At 31.7% G+C, this 21,747-nt stretch overlaps 1 pseudogene; it reads left to right on the forward strand.

Moving 5' to 3' along the window:
* Positions 1-1,060: 1,060 nt before the first annotated feature.
* On the forward strand, positions 1,061-2,097 carry LOC150024722 (auxin-responsive protein SAUR36 pseudogene; annotated as a pseudogene).
* The last annotated feature ends 19,650 nt before the right edge of the window (positions 2,098-21,747 follow it).

Raw genomic sequence — 21,747 nt, forward strand, 5'->3', positions numbered from 1 at the left:
TCCTTTGGTTAAATTGATTAAGCTTGCGGTGATAACCTTTTCTATATGGATGATATGGCGTATGAGGAATTATGCTAGATTTCAGGATAAGATTGGGGTTTCTAAGGCTATTTCGATAATTAAAGATTTAACTTGTCTAGTGGGAAATTCGTCTAAAGCTTCAATGAAGAATGATATGTTGGACTTCAACGTGATTAAGTTTTTCGGTATTAAGACTCGTAGTGTTTCGTGGGAGTATGAGAGAATTTATTGGTGCTTTTTCAGCGTTTCTTGAAGTTCAAACTGCTTTGGTTGCTGAGTTTTATGGAGTTATACATGCTATGGAGGAAGCTCAAAAAATGGGACTTACTAATGTCTGGCTTGAATGTGATTATGCCTTGGTTTGTGCTGCGTTTACTGCTAGGACTAATGTTCCGTGGATGCTTCAGAATCGATGAAATACTTGTCTTAATTTTTGTGGGACAATTAGGTTTAGGGTAACTCATATTTTTCGTGAAGGGAATGCGTGTGCTGATAAGTTGGCTAATTTAGGATTTATTCATAGAAAATCATTTCATTGGTATAATAGACTCCCAGCTAGTCTGTTCTTAGAATTCTTTATGAATAGGTATAATCTACCTATGTATCGTTTGTGTTAACATATGGGTTTTGGTCTAGTCCTCCCATATTTTTGTATTTTCTTTCTTTTTTCTTTTTTTTAATAATATTTTTTTTTCATGTGATGGCAGATGATTGTTGTTACTTGAGGTGTCAGGTTAGCTGAGATGTCAAGTTGTATAGTGATGCCTAACACAAAAACTTTATAAAAAAAAAACAATATAAAATGTGATATAAAAAACTGTAATGAGTAATCTATTTAAAAAAGATAATGTATTAATTTCCAATATTTTTGAATAATAAAAAAAAACGGTCCTTTATTTATTATATATTGTGATGCATTTGAAATAAAAACGCCACGCACGCACGCAGTCTGATCTGAACATCGTGCAGTTTCTTCACTAAATCTAACCTTTGACCCTTACAATACCCATTTCATTGAACCTTCTTCCCAGTCTCTTATAAATATTCCCCAATTCCTGCGCCAACTTCATTGGACCGACGCTTCTCTTTCCCTTCCCAAATACCTTTCAACTCTTCACTTCTCCCTAAACTCAATTTCCATAACACACTTTTTCATCACCACCATGCCAAACATAACCACATCCCTCTCGCATTCTTCGCCCTTCTCATCGTTCTCATTCACCCAATCCCTCTTCTAATAACTCCCACATTGCTTACAAACCTAAACGAAAGGGACTTCATATACACAGATTTGTGATCAACGGTCGCTTGCTTTTCGTGGATCATGCAGTTCAGGCTAGGCAAGCGCGTAATCTGTGTCGCCAAATGGGTCTTCCGGCGGGTCAGAATCCGACCCAACAGATATTACCGCCTCGGATCCACCTCTCCTTCGCACAATCGTACTTATAATCCCATCACGAAGCTTCTCACGTGGGGGACAAAGTTGAAGAGAGGAGCCAAGTCTCTCTGCAAGAAATCCGGGTCGGGTCCCGTTTGCGAGAGTGCTCCGGCGGTGCCCAAAGGGCACTTGGCGGTTTACGTGGCGGAGGATGACGGCGAGTGTCGCCGGGTTTTGGTACCGGTGATTTACTTCAACCACCCTCTCTTCAGCGGGTTGTTAATGGAGGCGGAGAAGGAATTCGGGTTCCAGCACCCCGGTGGGATCACGATTCCGTGCCGACTCACCGAGTTTGAACGGGTCAAAACCCGGATCGCGTCCGGGTCGGGTTCACGCGGGAGAACCCGGAGATTGGGGCGGCGGCAATATTCTTGACTACTGTTTTGAGGCGACGGGATTTTGATGAATTACTAATTTACGATGATGACGATAAAGAGTTATGTTTTTTGGGTTAAATTAGGTTGCAGTTAATGTGTTTGGTTTCTTTTGTTCGGAATTTCTCGGGGTGGTGTAGTGCTCTGGTTGTTTGGTATTTTTTTTATTGGAAAGATTTGAACATAAAGTAGAGTTAGGGATACCATATGTATAGATTAAATTCTCACACTATCATCTCAAGAAATGACTTTTATTTTTCTGAATTATAACTTTAAGGCATTTGAATTTTGAACTCTTACCATAACCAAAAAAACAATTATTTATCATTGTTGTCTTCACATTGACATTAAGATATTGATATGTGGTGGCATTTTAATAGTAAAAAGAAAATAAATAAATATAAGAGGGTGAGAATTGAGGTTGAGAGAGTTCATTGTCCGAAATTAAGCACTAGAGAGGAATTTGGCACACCATTTGTGGTTTTAATGGAGCAGGGAAGAAAAAACAGTTTTCAGATGTTACATAAACCAGACCGCAGCGTTTCCGCTCCCAAACTGTCCCTTTCAAACTTCTCAAGTACCTAACCCATAATTATATATTTATATTTTAATTTAGATTATATTTTCTGTTCTTGAACGGGTGTTGGCCTAGAGACCGATTGCTCTGCTCCTTTTTTGGTTCGTCGTTGTCACTCTCAACTTCTTGCTTTGCTTTCCTTTTCTCGGTCGTCTGGTCTCACGGGCTGGTATAATACCTGCAGAAAACACTCCGACGATCAAGTTAGTCAGGGTGTCCAACACTCGATTCTCAGATTAATGTAGATAATGACGTACCTGGTTATTGGAATCTGTGTTATTTATATTACCTTAATGGACCTTTGTTGGTGGGTCGGATTAGGAGGTTGGTTCATGTTTAAGATTGTGCTAAACAACTCTTAGTTAAGGATTAACCATGTTGACTTGGTCAACCCATGACTCGTCGTCATGGGTCGGTCGGTCATGTGTCGTCGCGTGACCTCCTTATCGTGATCGAGTGGTTAGGTGGTCCGAGCGTTGGCCGACTTAGTGAGTCGTCCGGTCGTACCAGTACATTTTCTATAACAGTTAAATGTTTTTTTACATAAATTATTCTTCTGTTTTACTTTAACTATATTTTTAAAAAATTTAACAATTTGGTTCTGGTAGCTGTAATATGTTTCATTACATTTTCTTATCTTCTTTTCTATTTTTCTTTTTCATTTCTATTTATCTTCTCTTTTTTTAATTTTTTTTCATAAATAAATACTACTAGCTAAAAAATAGTAAAATATAAAACCTTTCAATAGATTAAAATTTGACTTGAAATATTTTTTTATTGTAAAATCTATCTATTCTTAATTGTTTCGCTCTAAAATGTAAGTATTTTTAACTTTTACTACTTTGATAAGGCAATAAATATTATCTTCTCTACTAATTCGTTTATTGTTTAAAGATGTTTCTTTAAGTTTTTAGGAGTCTTGCTGTATTACTTTAACCTGAGTGAAATACTTGAAAAACTTCAAAACAACTTGAATATTGTCATAATGCTTGAATAAAACTATTAATTTTATAATCTAAATTTTTTTACAATATTAGTTCATCAGTTCCACCTTAACATTATTGTTTGAGGATGAATATATGTATAATTTAACAAATTCTAGCAACATCATACATCACCTTAGTTTTAGTTTTAACAATTGAGTAACCACATTATTGTATCACTGAAAACACTTACAATTTTTACACTAAAAAAAATAGTATTATCTACGGATTTTTACCCACAGATATGAATCCATAGGTAAATTTAATATTACCTACAAACTATTATCCACAGATCTTATTCTCTATCAACTTTTACCCATAAATCTCTATTACTTACCAATTATTATCCACAAATCTCTATTACCTACAAACTATCACTAACGAATATTTATTACCTACCAACTATTATCATAATAATTATATACATAATATCAAAAATATTATTATACCATGAATAATTATAAAAGCATAATTAATATTCATAAATAACAATAATAAATAATAATAATCATAACTAATAAGTATACATATTATTAATAATATTAATATAACAATACAAATAATATAATTAGGATTATATTAATAATAAATATATGAATAATGTTATTAATTTTTATTTTATTAATTATATTAATATTAATAGTCATACTAATAAGTTTAATAATAATCATAACATGAAAACAAAATTTGACTTGTATAATGGTTAAAACTTCTTTGAAAATTTTTTAAGAAATTTGGCTTCGAGTCTCACTTTAGAGAGAATTAGAAATTCTAAAAAATAAAATTTATAATAAAATAAATAATGAACTATTATAACCTATTTTATAAACTTTTCCTTTTTTTTTATCTATTTAAAAGTTATACTCAAGAAAATATTAAACCTTATAATACTTTGCTATCTTTTAATAAACACTAATATCAATTAAATTTACTAAGTTGTATTTTTTAACACTTTTTAGTGTATTTGTTTTTAATAGTTATTTATTCAAAAATTATTTTTTGGTAGTTTTAATCTTATCTCTTAATTATTGAGTCTAGTTATTGATATTTTTATTTTTTAATAAAGTTTAGTTGATACCAAAACGCGTGATAAAAAAGGGTTAAAAAGTATATTATTAATATTTATTGTATTTTTAACATATACTTTACTATTGATGAAAATTTATTAAAAGATATCAAATAATGAATGAAACACATTTATAACAAAAATATATTTGAAAGTGGTGATAAAAAAATGCATTGATTTGGTTTCTTTTTATTCTATATTTGATTCGATACGAAATTAAGGGATTCAAATCCACTTGGTGCAGCTAAAAGTCAAGGATCAAGGAGGCTGAAAAGGACTAAAAGAAAAGTGCCCAAATTTATTTTAATTATTTACCAAGTCCATGAAAATGAAGTTTATTGTAGTTACTTTAACTTTTTTTTTCTTGTAGGCTAAATTATTAATTTAATCTTTTATCTTTTTAATTAAATTTAGTATTTAATATTTTTAAAAACCAAAATAAACATTTGCTTGATACTTACTCTTCTAATTAGAAAAACAGCCATTTAAAGAAGATAAAAGCAGAATCATTTAATTATGAACCCAATAATAAATTGAAAATTTTATGTTAGGAAAACAAAACAAAGACCCCAAAAACTAGTAGCTATGTCTTGAACACATTCCTTTTCTGTAAAACATGTTTTCTTTTTCCCTAAAAATGTTTATGCATCAATTTGTTTGAAGAGAACCTAATTATAGTATTATAAATAACAAAGATGTTATGTTTGTCACTTAAGACAAAAAAAAAAAAAACTAACACGATTGTTAACATATTTAGTTTTTCTGTTTTAAATTATTGTATTTTGTTTGTTTGACCCAACTTTTCTTTTCTGTTTAAGTTAGGTTTTAGTCTTTTTTTTATATATACACCGTGTATTTTACTCTCTAATACACAAGTAAATAAGAATTTCTTTTGTATTTTCTTTTCTCTGCTTTTCTCTCTTTTATGCTTAAGTCATTATCTCTTTTTCATTTGCAATTAGGGTTCATCAGAACTTTCCTTTCTCTATTGTGATTTCGTGCACTCCATTTGATGCACCTCATCAGACAGAATATTCATCTTCATTAACTGTAATATGGTATCAGAGACATTTTGTTCCTATCCTAACGAGTATTTGTTGGGTTTATCAGGCCACCACCCATAATATGTTATCCCACGCACGAGCTGCTGTCACTCTCAGGCGCGAGGGGGGTGTGTTGGAGATCCCACATTGACTAGAGATGAGGACAATTCATTGTATATAAGTGGGTGCAAACCTCACCCCATGACCCGGTTTTATGGAGTTGAGTTAGACTTAAAGTCCACTTCGTAATATGGTATCAGAGCAAGGTTTTCGTTATTTCTTGACTATTTTTTATGATTACTCGCGTTATACTTGAGTTATTTTGCTGCATAACAAATCTGAAGTGTGTCAGCACATCATTAACTTCACTTTTTTCGTTCAAAATCATTTCAAAACAGAAAAACTAACAATATGAGTAATTACATTTATAAATTAAGATGGTAGATAAGAAATTAGTATAGAAAATTACTTTTTAATATAAAATTTAAATAGAAATTATATTAATTTTATATCAAAATATTAAATATCATATAAATGAAAGTAGTATTTTATTTAACTAGACAAAGCAATAAAAACTAATCATGTATTTTCCTTTTCTCTTGTTTGAATTGAACTATGTAAAGTGTGAAAGTGGAATAAGTGGAAAAAATGGAATGAAAAGAGAAATATATTTTATTTACTATTAAAAAAATTATTTTATTATAAACATCAATAAAATATTAACATTTTTATTTGACATAATGTAAATAATAAATATTTATAATATAATAAATTCCATAGTACAAATAATTAGTTAGTTCTTTAAATATAATCAATTATACAATATTTTTTGTGTGTTTAAGGGATTTATTTTTGTTATATGTTTTTGCCTTTTTAAATACGATTGTTCTCTTGTTTCTATTGCTTGGCTGAATTGAATAATTTATTAATCTTTATCTCAAATTTGACATTATATATGAGTTGGAACACTCAAAATGCTCTATTTTATTTAATTATTCTTTATCAATACAAGATTTTTATGTAAATGTTTTAATATTTATGTGGAAAATTATCGACTGACTTTTTATGTATTTATTAATTATCTTCTTTTTTGTTTTTTTTTTCCTTTTTCCTTTTACTTTTACCCTAAATTAGTAGAACCACACATGAGCTTAATGATAACTCAAAAGGATGGGTCAAAATATGGAATAGTTTTAAAGGTGAAACTAACCCCATTAATAAAACCATATTATTTGAGATCTATATGTTGCATTCTAAGTAGGATGATTGTTCCACTTGAAGAGGTTGAGTGCAAGACAAAGTAACAATAGAGCCATCTTATTGGATGATTAAAAAAGAATAGTAAGCACTCTTTTAGAAACTAGGAATACCTCATAGTTAGTGGTGTAGCAAGTAAGAAAATTCCCAACAACTTCAACCTATATGAATCCTTTTTTCTTTCAACTTATGGGTTCTGAATTTATTATTTTCCCTCTTTTCATTTAATTTACTCCATTTATTATTAAAAACATCACCTTTATTCCTTACTTTACAAAATTGAATAATCAACATTACTCTTTCTGTTTAATTTACACAAGCTACTTTAATGATCTCTCATAAACATATATTAATTTCATGCTTTGTTGACTAATTAACTTTGTTAAAATCAATGAAAAATAATAATGTTGACTTGATTTTTAAAATTAAGAATTTTTAATTCTCTCTTATTTTATTTATCTTTTTCAAAGTTTGAAGTAATATTAATTACTCTTTTTATCAGTAATATTACACACACATATATATTAGAAATAAAATATGAAATCATCTAATTAATTTATTAAGATAAAAAATTATATTTCTCGATTTGTAAATAAAAATCTTATAAAATGAAAAACAAACGAGAGAGTAATAAATATACTAAATTGAAAAAGTTAAAGAAAAAAAGAAAAAATCAATTTAGTCTTAAATTAAATAGAAATAAAAATGTTTGGCATTAGGAAAAATATGGAAATAATTGCAAGGATTTACATTAGAAGTAAGTTAGTAATTAGGTATTTTCATATTTGAGTGTCCTTATTCATTTCCACATCAGAAGCTCTTAATTTAGTTTGGCATATGATTTTTTCCACATCAACCACTAGCTAGTGGATCTAGTCACCCTCACGTATGAATCTGCTTACTATTTCTAAATTTCAAGTAATCAAATTTCTAGATAACTTAATTAGCTGTTTTCAACTAATCAGTTCCAAAGTAGAAGTAAATGTCGTCACATAATTAATTCACCCTTTAATCCACATTGTTAAGCCACCCTTAGAGACTAACCAATATATTAAGAATAAACCAAATCATGTCATATTATAATTTTAAAGAATTAAATATATTTTTCATCCTATATTTTTTAAGTGAATATGTTTTTCATACGTGTAATAAAAAAATTATTAGAATGAATCGTTGTTAGTATTTCTTTATGTGGCAACAAAATGTTTTTCAGGATAGATTAAGAATGTTAAAATATTTTATTTTGACTCATCGCTAACATAGATGTAATGATATTATAATATAATTCACACCGTAAATTCGTTTGTTAAAAAAAAAACACGGATAAAGATCTATTCTAATAATATTTTTATTACAAGTACCTGAGAGGTTTAAAGTTTAGATTAAAGATAAAAACTAATTTCATATGTTATAATACATGGAAAAAAAACATATTTAATCCAATTTTAAAAGATTTTTTTTATAGGGAAAACAAAATTTGTAGTATTCCATTAATTTTTTTTATAACTTATAAAAAGATATAGAAATTTCAATGAATTATTTCATGTCACTTTTTGTAGGATATATAATACTATCCCTATCAAGCAGTTACACCTAAACCATGAAACTTTCATATACTATTTTTTTTAGTTGCTAAACTTTTGTTTTTTCTATTACATATAATTTTTTTCTTTTTGTTTTAGACATTAATATAAATTATTTGATATCCTTTTTTAGTGTTACGATATAGCAAATATAACTTTAAATCTATTGTTTAATACATCAATAGGAACAAGATGATGTTCAAACTATAATGTAGGAAGACATAAAGTTATAATTAATTACATATTAAAAATTGTATTGATTTTTATTTTTTTATCTATATTTTTTTTATTATATTGTATGGATCTCATAATTTTACATGATTTCTTGAAGTTTATGAAGCTTTTCGAATATTATCTATTTAAATATTTTAAATTTTTACTACATAAATATATTAAAATTTAGTCCCTAAAATTTTAAATAATATTTTTAACTCCATAAAATGATACATCTTACATATAGTCATTTTTTTTTTCAAACGAATCTCTCTCACAAACATTATATAGGTGGACATTTTCTTCTAACTTAAACTTTGTTGCATTCTAAAAAATAACAGATTGAACTCTAACCATTTTGGTTAAGTGATGTAAATTTTTCTGCCTTAATATAAGTGTATGAATTAAGTAAAAGTGATAATTATATTTAATGTATCTTAGACTTTAATTTATTTAATTATGTGTTTGAAATTTTGTGAGTAGTTGTAAATTTTATTTGAGGGTGAGAATATATTTAAGTACGATTATTAAATGGAACTGGACTTGTTTTGGACTTGAATAGAAAATAGATAGGATGAGAAGGGTGAGGTTATTAAAGAGTAGGGCTGCAAATAGAAATTTATCCAAGACTATAACAGATCATTTCTTCATTTTTCTTTTTTTCCTTAACTCTTCTTCTTTCTCTCAAAATCCATAAACTCAAATGTCCTCTCTCTTTCATTCCTTTCCCTAACTTCTATATCTGCACAAGAACATTACTTATGATAAAACTTGGTAAACTTCATTTTTTTCCTTTCCAAAATTTGATTTCATTTTTTTTTAATTCATGAATGGAAGAATTTTGTAGAGTAAGAAATTTCGAGTTTAACTTTTAGGGTGTTCTTTGGCTAGAGTTTTCATATTTAAAGTAATTTAGAGGTTCTCTAGGTGCTTTTGAGTCATCCTCTCTTTCTTGTTGTAATTCTTAAGAGTACAAGAAAAAGATTAAAGTAAAATAAACTATCTTCTTAATTTGAGGTAGATAAGTTAGCTTGCATGTGAAAAATTGAGAAGTGGTGAAGTGAACTTGTGTTGATGAGAGCTTTTCTACTGTATATCAATGACATTGTTTTTATTTTACGATACTTTGAATTTTTGTGTGAACCAACTTTTTTTATGTGAAGAATAAATATACAATTTCAAAATAGTTGTTGGATTTCTTGGATTAAATAGGACGTGTTGTTGATTTATGCCATTTAATTTGTTTTGTGACATATGAATAAGTTTTGGATACTATGGTATGAGAGCATATTGGATGAATTTATAAAAATACTTTAAATGTCGTTTTTTACATAAATAAGAAAAAAATGTTATGTTAACTTGATAATTCATAATTTGAATTAATGTTTATGAATGTCAAATTTTGGCAAATAGGAACATTCTCAAATTGATAAAGTTAGAAAGTTTTACTTAAATTAGTTGATGGAATGATACTATTGTGCTACAATTTTGGTTTTGAATGGTCATTAATTTGATTTTATATTTTAAAATGTTGGTACTGGGAATTGTAATTGGTTTGGGAACAATGTGATACAAGGACACAAAATGTGTCTAATTAGTCGTGAAGATAGCAAACATAAAAAATACACATGTAGTATTTTTATATAAAATTATGAATGTTAATTTTTTATATAAAATATCACATACTTTTTAAAAGTACACTCATAGACTATATCACAATACTTAAGGCAAAGGTAAATGTGAACTAAATTTTCAAACTTTTAAAACATGTCACACTTATGATAGGAGATTAATTACAACTATTTTACAAAAATTAATGCAAGAACTTATTTAAGGTTTATATCCTAATTTATATGATTTATATATCCTAATTTATATGATTTATATTATCATTAAAGTTAGGATATATTATTTCCTTAACAAGTTCATGTACATAATGTATTGCATTCACAATACTATCTCAAATATTTGATGACTTTTTACGGCAAGTGTACTGTGTGGTCAGAAGTAATAATTTGTTTGTAAGGACGGATATCGAACTCATAAAGAACAGTTGAATAATCAAGTAAAAAATTCACTAAATATAAAACAGAATTATAAAAGTTTTGTTGGGATTTGTTATGCTGACAAGGATTAACAAGAAAACAAGTCAAAGAGTTGTTGCTTTAATTGGAAAAATAGGGATTGAGTTTCATCTTTCTCACTCTTTTGTATATTGATTAGCATGACAATATTGTGCTTTTTGGATATTGATGTCCGTATAAAAATCATTTATATCGATTCCTCGCATATAAAATTATTAAGATGCTTCCTAAATATCGATTCCTTGCATATTTATAAAAACAATTTATCCTTAAGATAAGAAGTTGATAGGAAATAACATTTCAAATCTATTCCTATCATTCAAATATGTTAAGCATTATCGTTTAGGTTAGAACCTTAGAAGTACTTTCCAGTTAAATCTAAGATTCTAGATCATGGTAAACCAAGCATTACAAACAAAACAATAACACCAATAATCAATTAAGAACAAAATATCGTTTTTAAATATCACCTCAATACATAAGAGTTTGAACAGATTATTCCCAATCCCAAAGGGTAGAATTAGCCACACATGATGACTATTACACGCACGCAGGGAGAGCATGAAAAGAAGATCCATGATATTTCTCCTTGACGACTGTCTCCTCTAATGCTTCTCACACCTCCTATTCTCCCAATTAGGTACAATTCACTCAATGATGTTTTCCCCTCAATCTTACATACTAGGGTTGTGCCTCAAGCCCCCTATTTAACCTAATTTGTTTGGACTTAAGTTGATTCTCGCTCAAGCGAGTAAAATGTAAATGACCAATGTTGTTGAAGCAATCTCGCTCAAGCGAGAATGAGCTCCCTTGAGCAAGATGCTCTGATGCTGAGTTGGGCTTTTGTGAGCTTGGTGCGTGTCGGGGCCTTCCAACTTTCCCTTTTTAGCTTATATTATTCTCCTTTTTCCCAAACATCTCCTTTCTTCCATAAAATCCTGAAATTAACACAAAATTTGGGAATAAATCATTTTTATTCAAATAAAAATCACAAAATATGTAAAAAGGTATAAATTCATAAATTAGGGGTTATTTTAGCAATTAATACTCATAAATGCCTATATTTTAATATGAAATATTACTGAAATTTGACACTTATCAATATCCACACAACATATACCAATGTGATATACATTAATTATACATAACCTTGTCACAAATATTGATTTATATGCATTCAAAACTTGTCACATCACATGTACTCATTGATTTAAAACTCTCTCTCTCTCTCTCCTCTCTCTCTCTCTCACACGCACGCACACACACGCACGCACGCACACACTCACACACACACGCACACACACACACGCACACACACACACACACACACACACACACACCCACCCACACACACACCCACACCCACACCCACACACACATTTTGGGCCAAAGTAGAGTAGGGTGTAAATAGAAAAGAGAGTGGAGTGTAAAATAGTAAAAGAAGGGTGCAATAGAAATGTAGGCAAGGAAGGCATGTAGGTCCACATGTCCTCTCCTCAATGGAAAGGATTTTACTCCAATAAAGACATTCCACTACAAATGGAGAGGATTTGCACCAATAAGGAGGTGACACTTGTCACACTTTCATTTGAGAGGTTTTGAGAGACATTCTCCTATAAATTAGAGTCTCTTGTACATGTATTTTCAACTTTGATTTGAGTAATAAAATGTTGTCCAATTTGTGAGACACTTCTACTTGTTCAAAGTTCTTTCTAGAGTTGTCTTCTTGCTAGACAAATATTTAGACTCCTTCTAGTAGTGTTGACCCAACCTCACTTTAGAAACTAAGTGTTGGCCTAACCTCACTTAGATTTATCTCATAATTTTCATGTCCTCCAAAAATTTCTACAACTCTTCATGTTTCCGCAATATCATTCATCTTCCATAAAAGATATTCAAATCAAAACAATGAAGAAATGAAGATGCAAGCTAAGATTGCATCAGTTGATTGACATAAGTTTTTGAACAATGAGAGTTCTAAAAGAGAGAAAATTGCTCTAACAACTTTCTCGCTCAAGCCTTGAGTCATAAGTTGGATAAAGAACATTGTTGCTTGAGAAAAAAAATGCTAAGTACAAATAATTATTGCTCATCACCTAAGTATCGCTTAAGTGAAAACACAACGCTTTAGTAAAAATTGCAAAAATAAAATAAAATGCATAACACATCCAACTAACCAATTATAATCACCCTTAACATGTCTTAAACACTTAAAAAACAACATATATGAACCAATTCAAACTAAAAGTGACTATTGAAAACCATTAGTTAAATACTAAAACTTATGTAAAATCATTTAAAACATATTTCTAATAAATTCCTATTCAAGGATTTCTCAACATCAACTCAACATTAAATCATATTCCAACGCATCTAATTCAAAACTCAATTGAATAAATATAATCAATCAACTTCCATTACTTGGAAGTACCTTCTACGTAAAACAATTCTAAAATCCTATAAACATGCCAATTGAGCTGATGGAACTTCCAAAGGTTCAATCCTACCCACCAATATCTCCCCTTATCAGGTTAGTGTTATACCTCTATTTCATAATTGATTCCAATAGATGGTATATATAAAACTCCCAGATAATTAGAAAAGGAGAAAATATACAAAATCCATTATAGAAGAAATAAAAACTTACATTATCTTGATCTGCTTATAATTGTTTCTTCAATAGTGTAATCTAATTGTAAAAATAATACATTATCATAATCCAACTAGAGATTGTAGAGTATTCATATTTAAATAGATAAAGTTTAGACAAAATGAATAATGAATTAGTTTTAAACGTACTTATAAACCTTTTCAAAATACTTTTTTCATTCTTCGTTAATTTTAAAATCACATCTCTAATATAAATAAACTAAGTCTTACAAGTGATACCTTGGATATGTTTGAAGTTCTATTTTTTTTTTCATAATTTGTTCAATAGAATATTTTTTTTTTCACATTAAAGTTTCACTAGAAAGGATTAATAATTTCTTGATGATGATATTCATTCAATGGATTCATTTTTCGCCCAACACCTGATGAAATTTCACTCAACAGAGTATGTTAACTTAATGAATAATGTAGATGAATGTATTAGATGATGAAAAGTTGATAGATGTCACTATCACCTACTTTAGGGTGAAGAGTTACAAAAAATTAGATGGATGTGAAAGAAACTATCTTATCATACTTGAATCACTAAGATTGAAATTGAGGAATAGTTTGATAACTAGATACTTATTAATATATGATATACTAGTTTTAAATATTTGGTCTCTATATAGCTTTTTAGAAGTCGTCTAATGCTAAAAAAATTTCTAATTTATCCATCAAATATTATATAAAAATACAAATCCGTAAATAAATTTAATATTGTATATAAAATAATACAATAAATTTAATATAATGGTTATAAGTTTTATATAAACAATGAGACAACTTAAATTTGATTCATTCTAATAATATTATTCATTGTTTTTTTGTAACTATTATAATAATGGATTGAGATGTGAATACATGATAGTGTAGGTGTAGAAACTCAGGACAAAAAATAGTGGTATACATATCCTAGGTTTTTGAAAATTTTAAATTTATATATATATATATATATAATTATGTGGATATTTATTTATGTTTTTTTTTATTTCTAAGATAACTACAAGAAACATGGTCTCTCCCCAGTCCCTTATAGTCTTCAACTAAATTTCATGAGACTTTATCTTATGCCAAAAATATTATTTTAAAGTGTGAAAGCGCAATTACATTAAAGTTTGTGTACAAGTTTGATTAAACAATTACATATGGAGCTGCGAGCTTGTAGAGCGGCTCATTTAATGGTTTGTTGCGAGTTTAATATTTTCCTTTTACACCTCACTCACATTAAATGGTAGGAATTTAGTATCGTAATTATCCTTCAAGAAGTTTGAAACAATGACCCAGTTATAAGTTATGAACAAGACCAAACTTCTCATTCCACAAAAACCAAAAGGATAAGAAGGGGATTTGGGTTTACAAAGAATTCTACCACATAAAAGGAGACACAAAATTATGCTTAGAAGGTAAAATAAAGTTATTGCCACTCGAAGGATTAGACTCTCAAGAGAGCAAGAGAAACCAAGCAAGTTATCTTATTCTTTCAAAAAATTATAAATATTTTATTGATAAAAAAAGGTGAATAGGACACGTAAATTGAGAAAATATAAAATTATGTGTTGGAAATTCACATCGATTATAGATAAGACATTTCGTATGATATAAGTGGATGCAAACTGATACTAGGTCCACATCTTTGAGGCCCATCAGGAAAACAACAAAGCCCGCAAAGTTTAAAGTTTACATCTAGAAGCATTAACTGTCATATCTAAAGAAAAATCTTATAGTTATATATTTTTGTTAGTAGAGGAAACAATTGTCCTATGGTGATTGACTTACAATAATTTATGTGGTCTTTATAAGACAATTCTATGTAATAGAGAAGGAAAGAAAGTTAATTTTAATTTTACCCTTCTACACTTTTCCTTCCTTTTCAGTTTTTGGTGCCATAACCCTTCCCCCCCTAGAACACCGTAACAACTTGGTGCTTTTATTGACCTACCTCCATGCCTCCCAAACCATCCAAAGACCTAGAAGAAACACTTTAGACCATCATTGATAAATTAGCTACTTTGCAAACGCAATTCCATACCACCCAAGAACACCATGATAATTGCTACCTGGCTCTACAACAAACCATGGAAACCCAAACAAGACACCCTAACCAATATCCTCACTAGCATCTTCACTACCCTATTCGCTCAACACCACACCATTCCCCCTATTATAGATCCCACTTCTTCCATCGACCATTTCCCCATAGATGCTACAACCTCTCTTCCACCACCTCTATCAAACACTTCTCAAGCTAACGTTACTACCACCATTCCTCCCCCCATCACTCCTTCTCCTATACGCCCCCCTAAAATTCAGCTTTCTTTTTTTGATGGTACAGACCCATTAGATTGGCTATTTCAAGCAGATAAACTCACCTCCGCCCAACTCCAAGAGCGTAGAGCTACTAGCTTTTGCTACAATTGTGATGCAAAAAAATTTCCAGGTCACAAATGCAATTCTAGTCGTTTTCTACTATTGTTGAGTGAAGATACCACCCCAGAAAATCCTACTGATACCTCCACACACAATTTTTCCAACCTAAACCCCACCACTTTTTCCAACCCTGAAATAGACGACACCACTCATATTTCTCCTATCATTACAAGCCCTTTCCGGCACCCCTTCATACAATACTTTTAAACTTGAAGGTTTCCTTGGTCATCTTTCTATCACTATCCTTATAGACACCAGCAGTTCCCATAACATACTGCAACCCCGTCTAGCATAACACCTCTAATTGTGTACCATTCCTATCACACCCTTTTCAATCATGGTGGGAAATGGAGAACAAATACATTGTTCGTCTCTTTGTCCTAATGTTTCGGTTTTCATACAACACCATAATTTTTCTATTCCTTTCTACCTTATTCCAATTGAAGGCACTGATATGGTCATTGGAATGGACTGGCTACGCTCTTTGGGTCCTTTACAAGATTATTTTTCTATACCTCATATTTCCTTCAATCATAAGGGTTTTTCAATCACCCTCCACGACATCTACAAATTTCTCCACAACCATGCTTCTCCCAACCATATTTGCCAACTCTTACATAACAACATTGTAGCCTCTATTCATCTTACCTTCCAACCACACTACCCCACTGTTCATTACTCCAACTCTCCCCCTTCCCCCCCCATCCAGATATTACCCAGCTATTACAAAGGTACACCACAATTTTTTCACGTCCCCATGGCCTACCCCCTCACGACCCCACAACCATCACATTCCCCTCCTTCCCAGTCCTCCCCAGTTAATATCAAGCTATACCACTATCCACATGCTCATAAACACACTATGACATCCCTCATTCACGAAATGCTAACCGAAGGCATCATTCGTCCCAGCACCAGCCCATTCTCCTCTCCAGTCATCTTAATAAAAAAAATGGTACTTGGCATTTTTGCGTAGACTACAGAGCCCTAAATGCTATCACAATGAAGGATCATTTTCCTATTCCCACAATTGATGAGTTATTGGATGAATTAACCGTGGCTAAAGTGTTCATCAAACTAGATCTCCGCTTAGGGTATCATCAAATAAGAGTAGACCCTAAGGATTGCCATAAAACAATTTTTAGAACTTTTGATGGGCATTACAAATTTCTAGTTATGCCTTTTGGCCTCTCTAATGCACCCTCTACCTTTCAAGCAACCATGAATGACCTTCTAACACCACATATACGCCATTTTGTCCTAGTGTTTTTTTATGACATCCTTATTTATAGTCAGTTTATGCCCGAACACATCTAACACCTAACTCTCGTTCTACAGTTGTTGGAAAACAACAAATTCTTTGTATTTGGACCATCTTATTCAAGAAGGCACCGTCACCCCAAACATAGACAAAATACAGGTCATTCTACTTTGGCCCAAACCCACATCCTGTTAGAATGTATGGCTTTAAACTAGAGGGGGGGGGGGGGTGAATGGTTTAAAGAGGGTTTTCGCAAACTTTTAAGTCTAGAATGAAATCACTTCGAGAAAACTTGATTCAGAATTCAGTTTGCCAAAAACACAAAGCAATTTAGCACAACACCAGAAAAACAATCGGTTGTTTCGCAGAAACAATCGGTTGTTTATACCAGTTCACAATATAAACTGAATTTAAAGAGTTCAAGGGATAGAGAGATTGTACACACAAAGTTATACTAGTTCACTTTTAAACTAAGAGCTACATCCAGTCTTCCCAGAAACCACTGGGGAATCCACTAAGCAATCAACCATAGATTACTTACAACACCACCAAAGAAGTGACCTTGATCCCCTCAAGACACACACTTCCTTTGGCTCAGCACAAACACCACTAAGAATGCTGATCTTGACAACCTCAAGAACACACAACACTTCTCAGCTTTACACACAGAGTTTCTTCAAAGTACAAAGGATTACACTTGTTATAGAAAAGATCTGAAATCAATACAAGATGAAATTCCTATTCCACACTCTCTTGATCCAAGCAATCTCAAAAGCAAACTTCAACCCTTCAAAAGCCAAATCTATGAAAAACTCAAATTTGTTTTTCTTTTGATTAAAACTAAGTTCTTGTTTGTTACATAAACATAACAAACTATTTATTGCTTTCAAAGACTGGTCAAAGCATTTAAAACTAGAGCGTAATCAGTTATAAAATCATTTAATGCTCATTCAAAAGCACAAAACAGTTTTCTATTATGGTCCCAAAACAAACAATCGGTTGAATGCTCGAATCAATCGGTTGTTTTGGTTTGACAGCAAGTCAACCATCAAAAACAATTTTCAACCTTTCTAAAAACACCTTAAGTATAAAATAATCGGTTATTTCGACAAAACAATAGGTTGTTTTTCACTTAGTTTTGAAAAACACTTTCAATTAAAAGGTTTAAGAATGCTTAAGCTTTGGATTCAATTAAGAGTGGATTTACACACAAAATCTACCCCAGATCCTATTCTAAAACATCTCTGCAACAGCAAGCACAACCAGCCTTCCATCAAACTTCAAAGGGTTTGGATTCTTCAAAGCTTGAACACACTTAATTCAACAATCTTCCCCTATTTGGTGAAGACAAATCCCTGGTTGCTTGTGTTGGATATGATTGAATCTGAAGCAGTTCCTGCAAAAACAACATATATACAATCTAATGCTTCCTACAACAACAGGTTAGATTTTCACATGTTGAAAACAATATTCCAGACAAACAATCGGTTGTTTCTATCAGCAGAAGCAAAAACAGTTTTAAAATCAGAGATTTCAGCAGTTTTAAACAATTCCAGAGAGAGATACACAAGAACCAATCAATTCTCCCCCTATTTGTCTTCACAAATAGACTCTTTACAGGTATTAAAACAGATTTAGGAAAGATTTTGAAGGTCAAGGATACCTAACTCATTTCTCAAAAAGAAGAACCTCTCTTTTGGTAAAGGTTTTGTGAAGATATCAGCTAGCTGCAGTTTTGTCTCAACAAACTTCATTTCACAGTCCCCATTGCTCACATGATCCCTGATGAAATGATGGCGTATCTCAATATGCTTAGGTCTTGAGTGCTGAATCTGATTTTTGGTAAGATTGATAGCACTTGTATTGTCACACATAAAAGGGACCTTGCTGATTTGCAATCCAAAGTCTGCAAGTTGTTGTTTGAGCCATAGGATTTGTGCACAACAGCTTCCAACAGCTATGTACTTAGCCTCAACAGTAGAGAGGGACACACATGCTTGCTTCTTGCTATGCCATGAGATGAAGCTTGAACCAAGAAGATGGCAAGTGCCACTTGTGCTTTTCCTATCTAGCTTGCATCCTGCAAAATCAGAATCTGAATAGCCAATTAAATGAATGGGAGAGTGAGAAGGATACCATAACCCAACAGTTGATGTTCCTTTGAGATATTTCAGAATTCTCTTTGCAGCTTTGAAGTGTGACTCTTTCGGATTTGCTTGATATCTTGCACAAAGACATACCGCAAACATGATGTCCAGTCTACGTGCGTGGCGTGATAAGGAATCCTAGAAAAGATCGATTGAGACTCCCTCCCCGGTCCCACTTGCTGTTAGATAGAGCAAAGAGCCAATCAAACCTCTGTATTTAGTTTGATCTACCTCTTTTCCAGCAGTATCTGCATCCATGTAGCAGCTTAATGACATAGGTGTGCTTGCTTCCTTGCAACTCTCCATTTCAAATTTCTTGAGAATCTCTTTACAATACTTTGATTGGCATAGAAAGATTCCATCCTTTGTTTGCTTAACCTGCAATCCAAGAAAGAAAGACAATTCTCCCATCATAGACATTTCAAACTCACCTTTCATAGCAACCACAAATTCTTCACACAGACTATCTTGTGTAGCACCAAAGATGATGTCATAAACATAGATTTGCACAAGGATAATTTCAGAATTTGACTTTTTGTTGAAGAGAGTCTTGTCAATCATTCCTCTTTCATAGCCATGAGACAACAAGAAGTTGCTAAGCCTTTCATACCACTGCCTTGGAGCTTGCTTTAGCCCATACAAAGCCTTTTTCAGCTTGAAGACATGATTGGGATATTGGTGATCTTCAAAGCCCGGTGGTTGATCCACATACACTTCCTCATTGATGTAGCCATTTTAAAAGGCACTCTTGACATCCATTTGAAAGAGTTTAAAACCACTCATACATACAAAAGCCAGCAGCAACCTCACAACTTTCAATCTTGCAACAGGAGCAAAGGTTTCACCATAATCAATTCCTTCCTCTTGATTGTAGCCTTTGGCAACTAGCCTTGCTTTGTTCCTTGTAATCACACCATCCTCATCCAGTTTGTTTCTGAACACCCACTTCGAACCAATGATGTTCATCTTAGCTGTTTTAGGGACAAGAAACCATACCTCATTCCTTGCAAACTGATTTAGCTCTTCATGCATAGCTTCAACCCACTTTTCATCCTTGAGAGCTTCATCAATTGACTTTGGTTCAATTTGAGAGACAAAAGCAGTGTGCCTGCAGAAGTTTGAGATGGAGCTACGTGTTGAGACACCTTCCTTTATCTGCCCAATGATGTTCTCCACTGACAGATCTCTAGGAATACTCTATTCTTTGGGCAACTCACTCTGCTGCAGAATTTCAATCGGTTGTTTCGAGGAATCAACCGGTTGTTTTTCAGCACAGATGTCCAGCTTCTCTATGTTGAACCAAATGGTGTTCATGTTTTGAAGAATCCAAATTCTTTGAAGGATGTTGAAGCCTCTACTATGCTTGACGTTGTTGTGCTGGTTTAAGCTTTGTTCTGGGGTAGTTTATATGTTGTAATCCACCCTGTGATTAAATCTAAAGCATTAGCATTCTCAATCTTTGTGAAAGAAAAATGTTTTCAAACTAAGTTAAAACAACCGATTGTTTTGTTGAAACAACCGATTGTTTATACTTAGGTGTTTTGAGAAAAAGATTGAAAACTGTTTTGAATGGTTGAACTGTTAAATACCAAAACAACCGATTGATTTGAGGAAACAACCGATTGTTTGTTTTGGGACCATAACAGAAAAACTGTTTTCTTTGGCTGAGCTTTAAATGTTTTAACTACTTACGCTCCAATCATTAAATGCTTTGACCAATCTTTTAATGCAATTTAAGAGTTTGTTAAGATTTGATAACAAACTACATCTTTGAATAAATTCAGAAAAACAGATTTGACAATTAAGGATCTTTGACAAAGTTTTTCAAGAGAGTTTTTCAAAGTGCTGAGATTGCTAAGAGTTTGTGGTTAATCAAAGTGTTGGAATAGGATTCTGCTTGTATTGATTTCAGATTATCTTCTGTAACAAGTGTAATCCTTGTACTCTGTTGAACAATTCGTTTCTGTGTTTGCTGAGATTGGCTGTGTGTTCTTGAGGTGTTCAAGATCAGCAATCTTAGTGTTGGCCAAGGAGAGTGTGTTTCTTGAGGTGTTCAAGGTCATTCTCTTGGTTGTTGTGTAAGTGATCAAGTGGTGATTGCTTAGTGGATATCCTCAGGGTTTCTGAGAAGACTGGATGTAGCTCTGGTTTGGAGTGAACCAGTATAAACAACTGTGTACAATCTTTCTATCTCTAACTCTTTAAATTCAGTTTATTTGTTGTTTGCTGGTCTAAACAACCGATTGTTTCTACGAAACAACCGATTGTTTTTCTGGTACGATAACTTTTGCTTGCTGTTTTGGTTAACTGAATTGCTGAATCAATTGGTTCCTGAGATAAATTCATTCTAGTTTTGAAAAGTTTGCGAAAACCCTCTTTAAATAATTCACCTCCCTCTAGTTTAAAGCCATCTTTTCTAACACTCTAAACTGATGTTCTACTCATCCTCTTCAACACTATTCTTCGAGATTTAAATGCTTTTGCGATCCACTTCATCAAAGACAACATGAACAGACTCTTCTACAGTCATTAGCCTCTTGTTGTAGATTCTGTATGCATGACTTGTTAGAGAATAGCCTATGAAGATACCATGATCAACTTTTTCATCAAACTTCCCTAGG

Source organism: Phaseolus vulgaris, chromosome 10 (assembly GCF_051622355.1).
Source record: "Phaseolus vulgaris cultivar YP4 chromosome 10, ASM5162235v1, whole genome shotgun sequence".
In the NCBI taxonomy this organism is placed as follows: domain Eukaryota; kingdom Viridiplantae; phylum Streptophyta; class Magnoliopsida; order Fabales; family Fabaceae; genus Phaseolus; species Phaseolus vulgaris.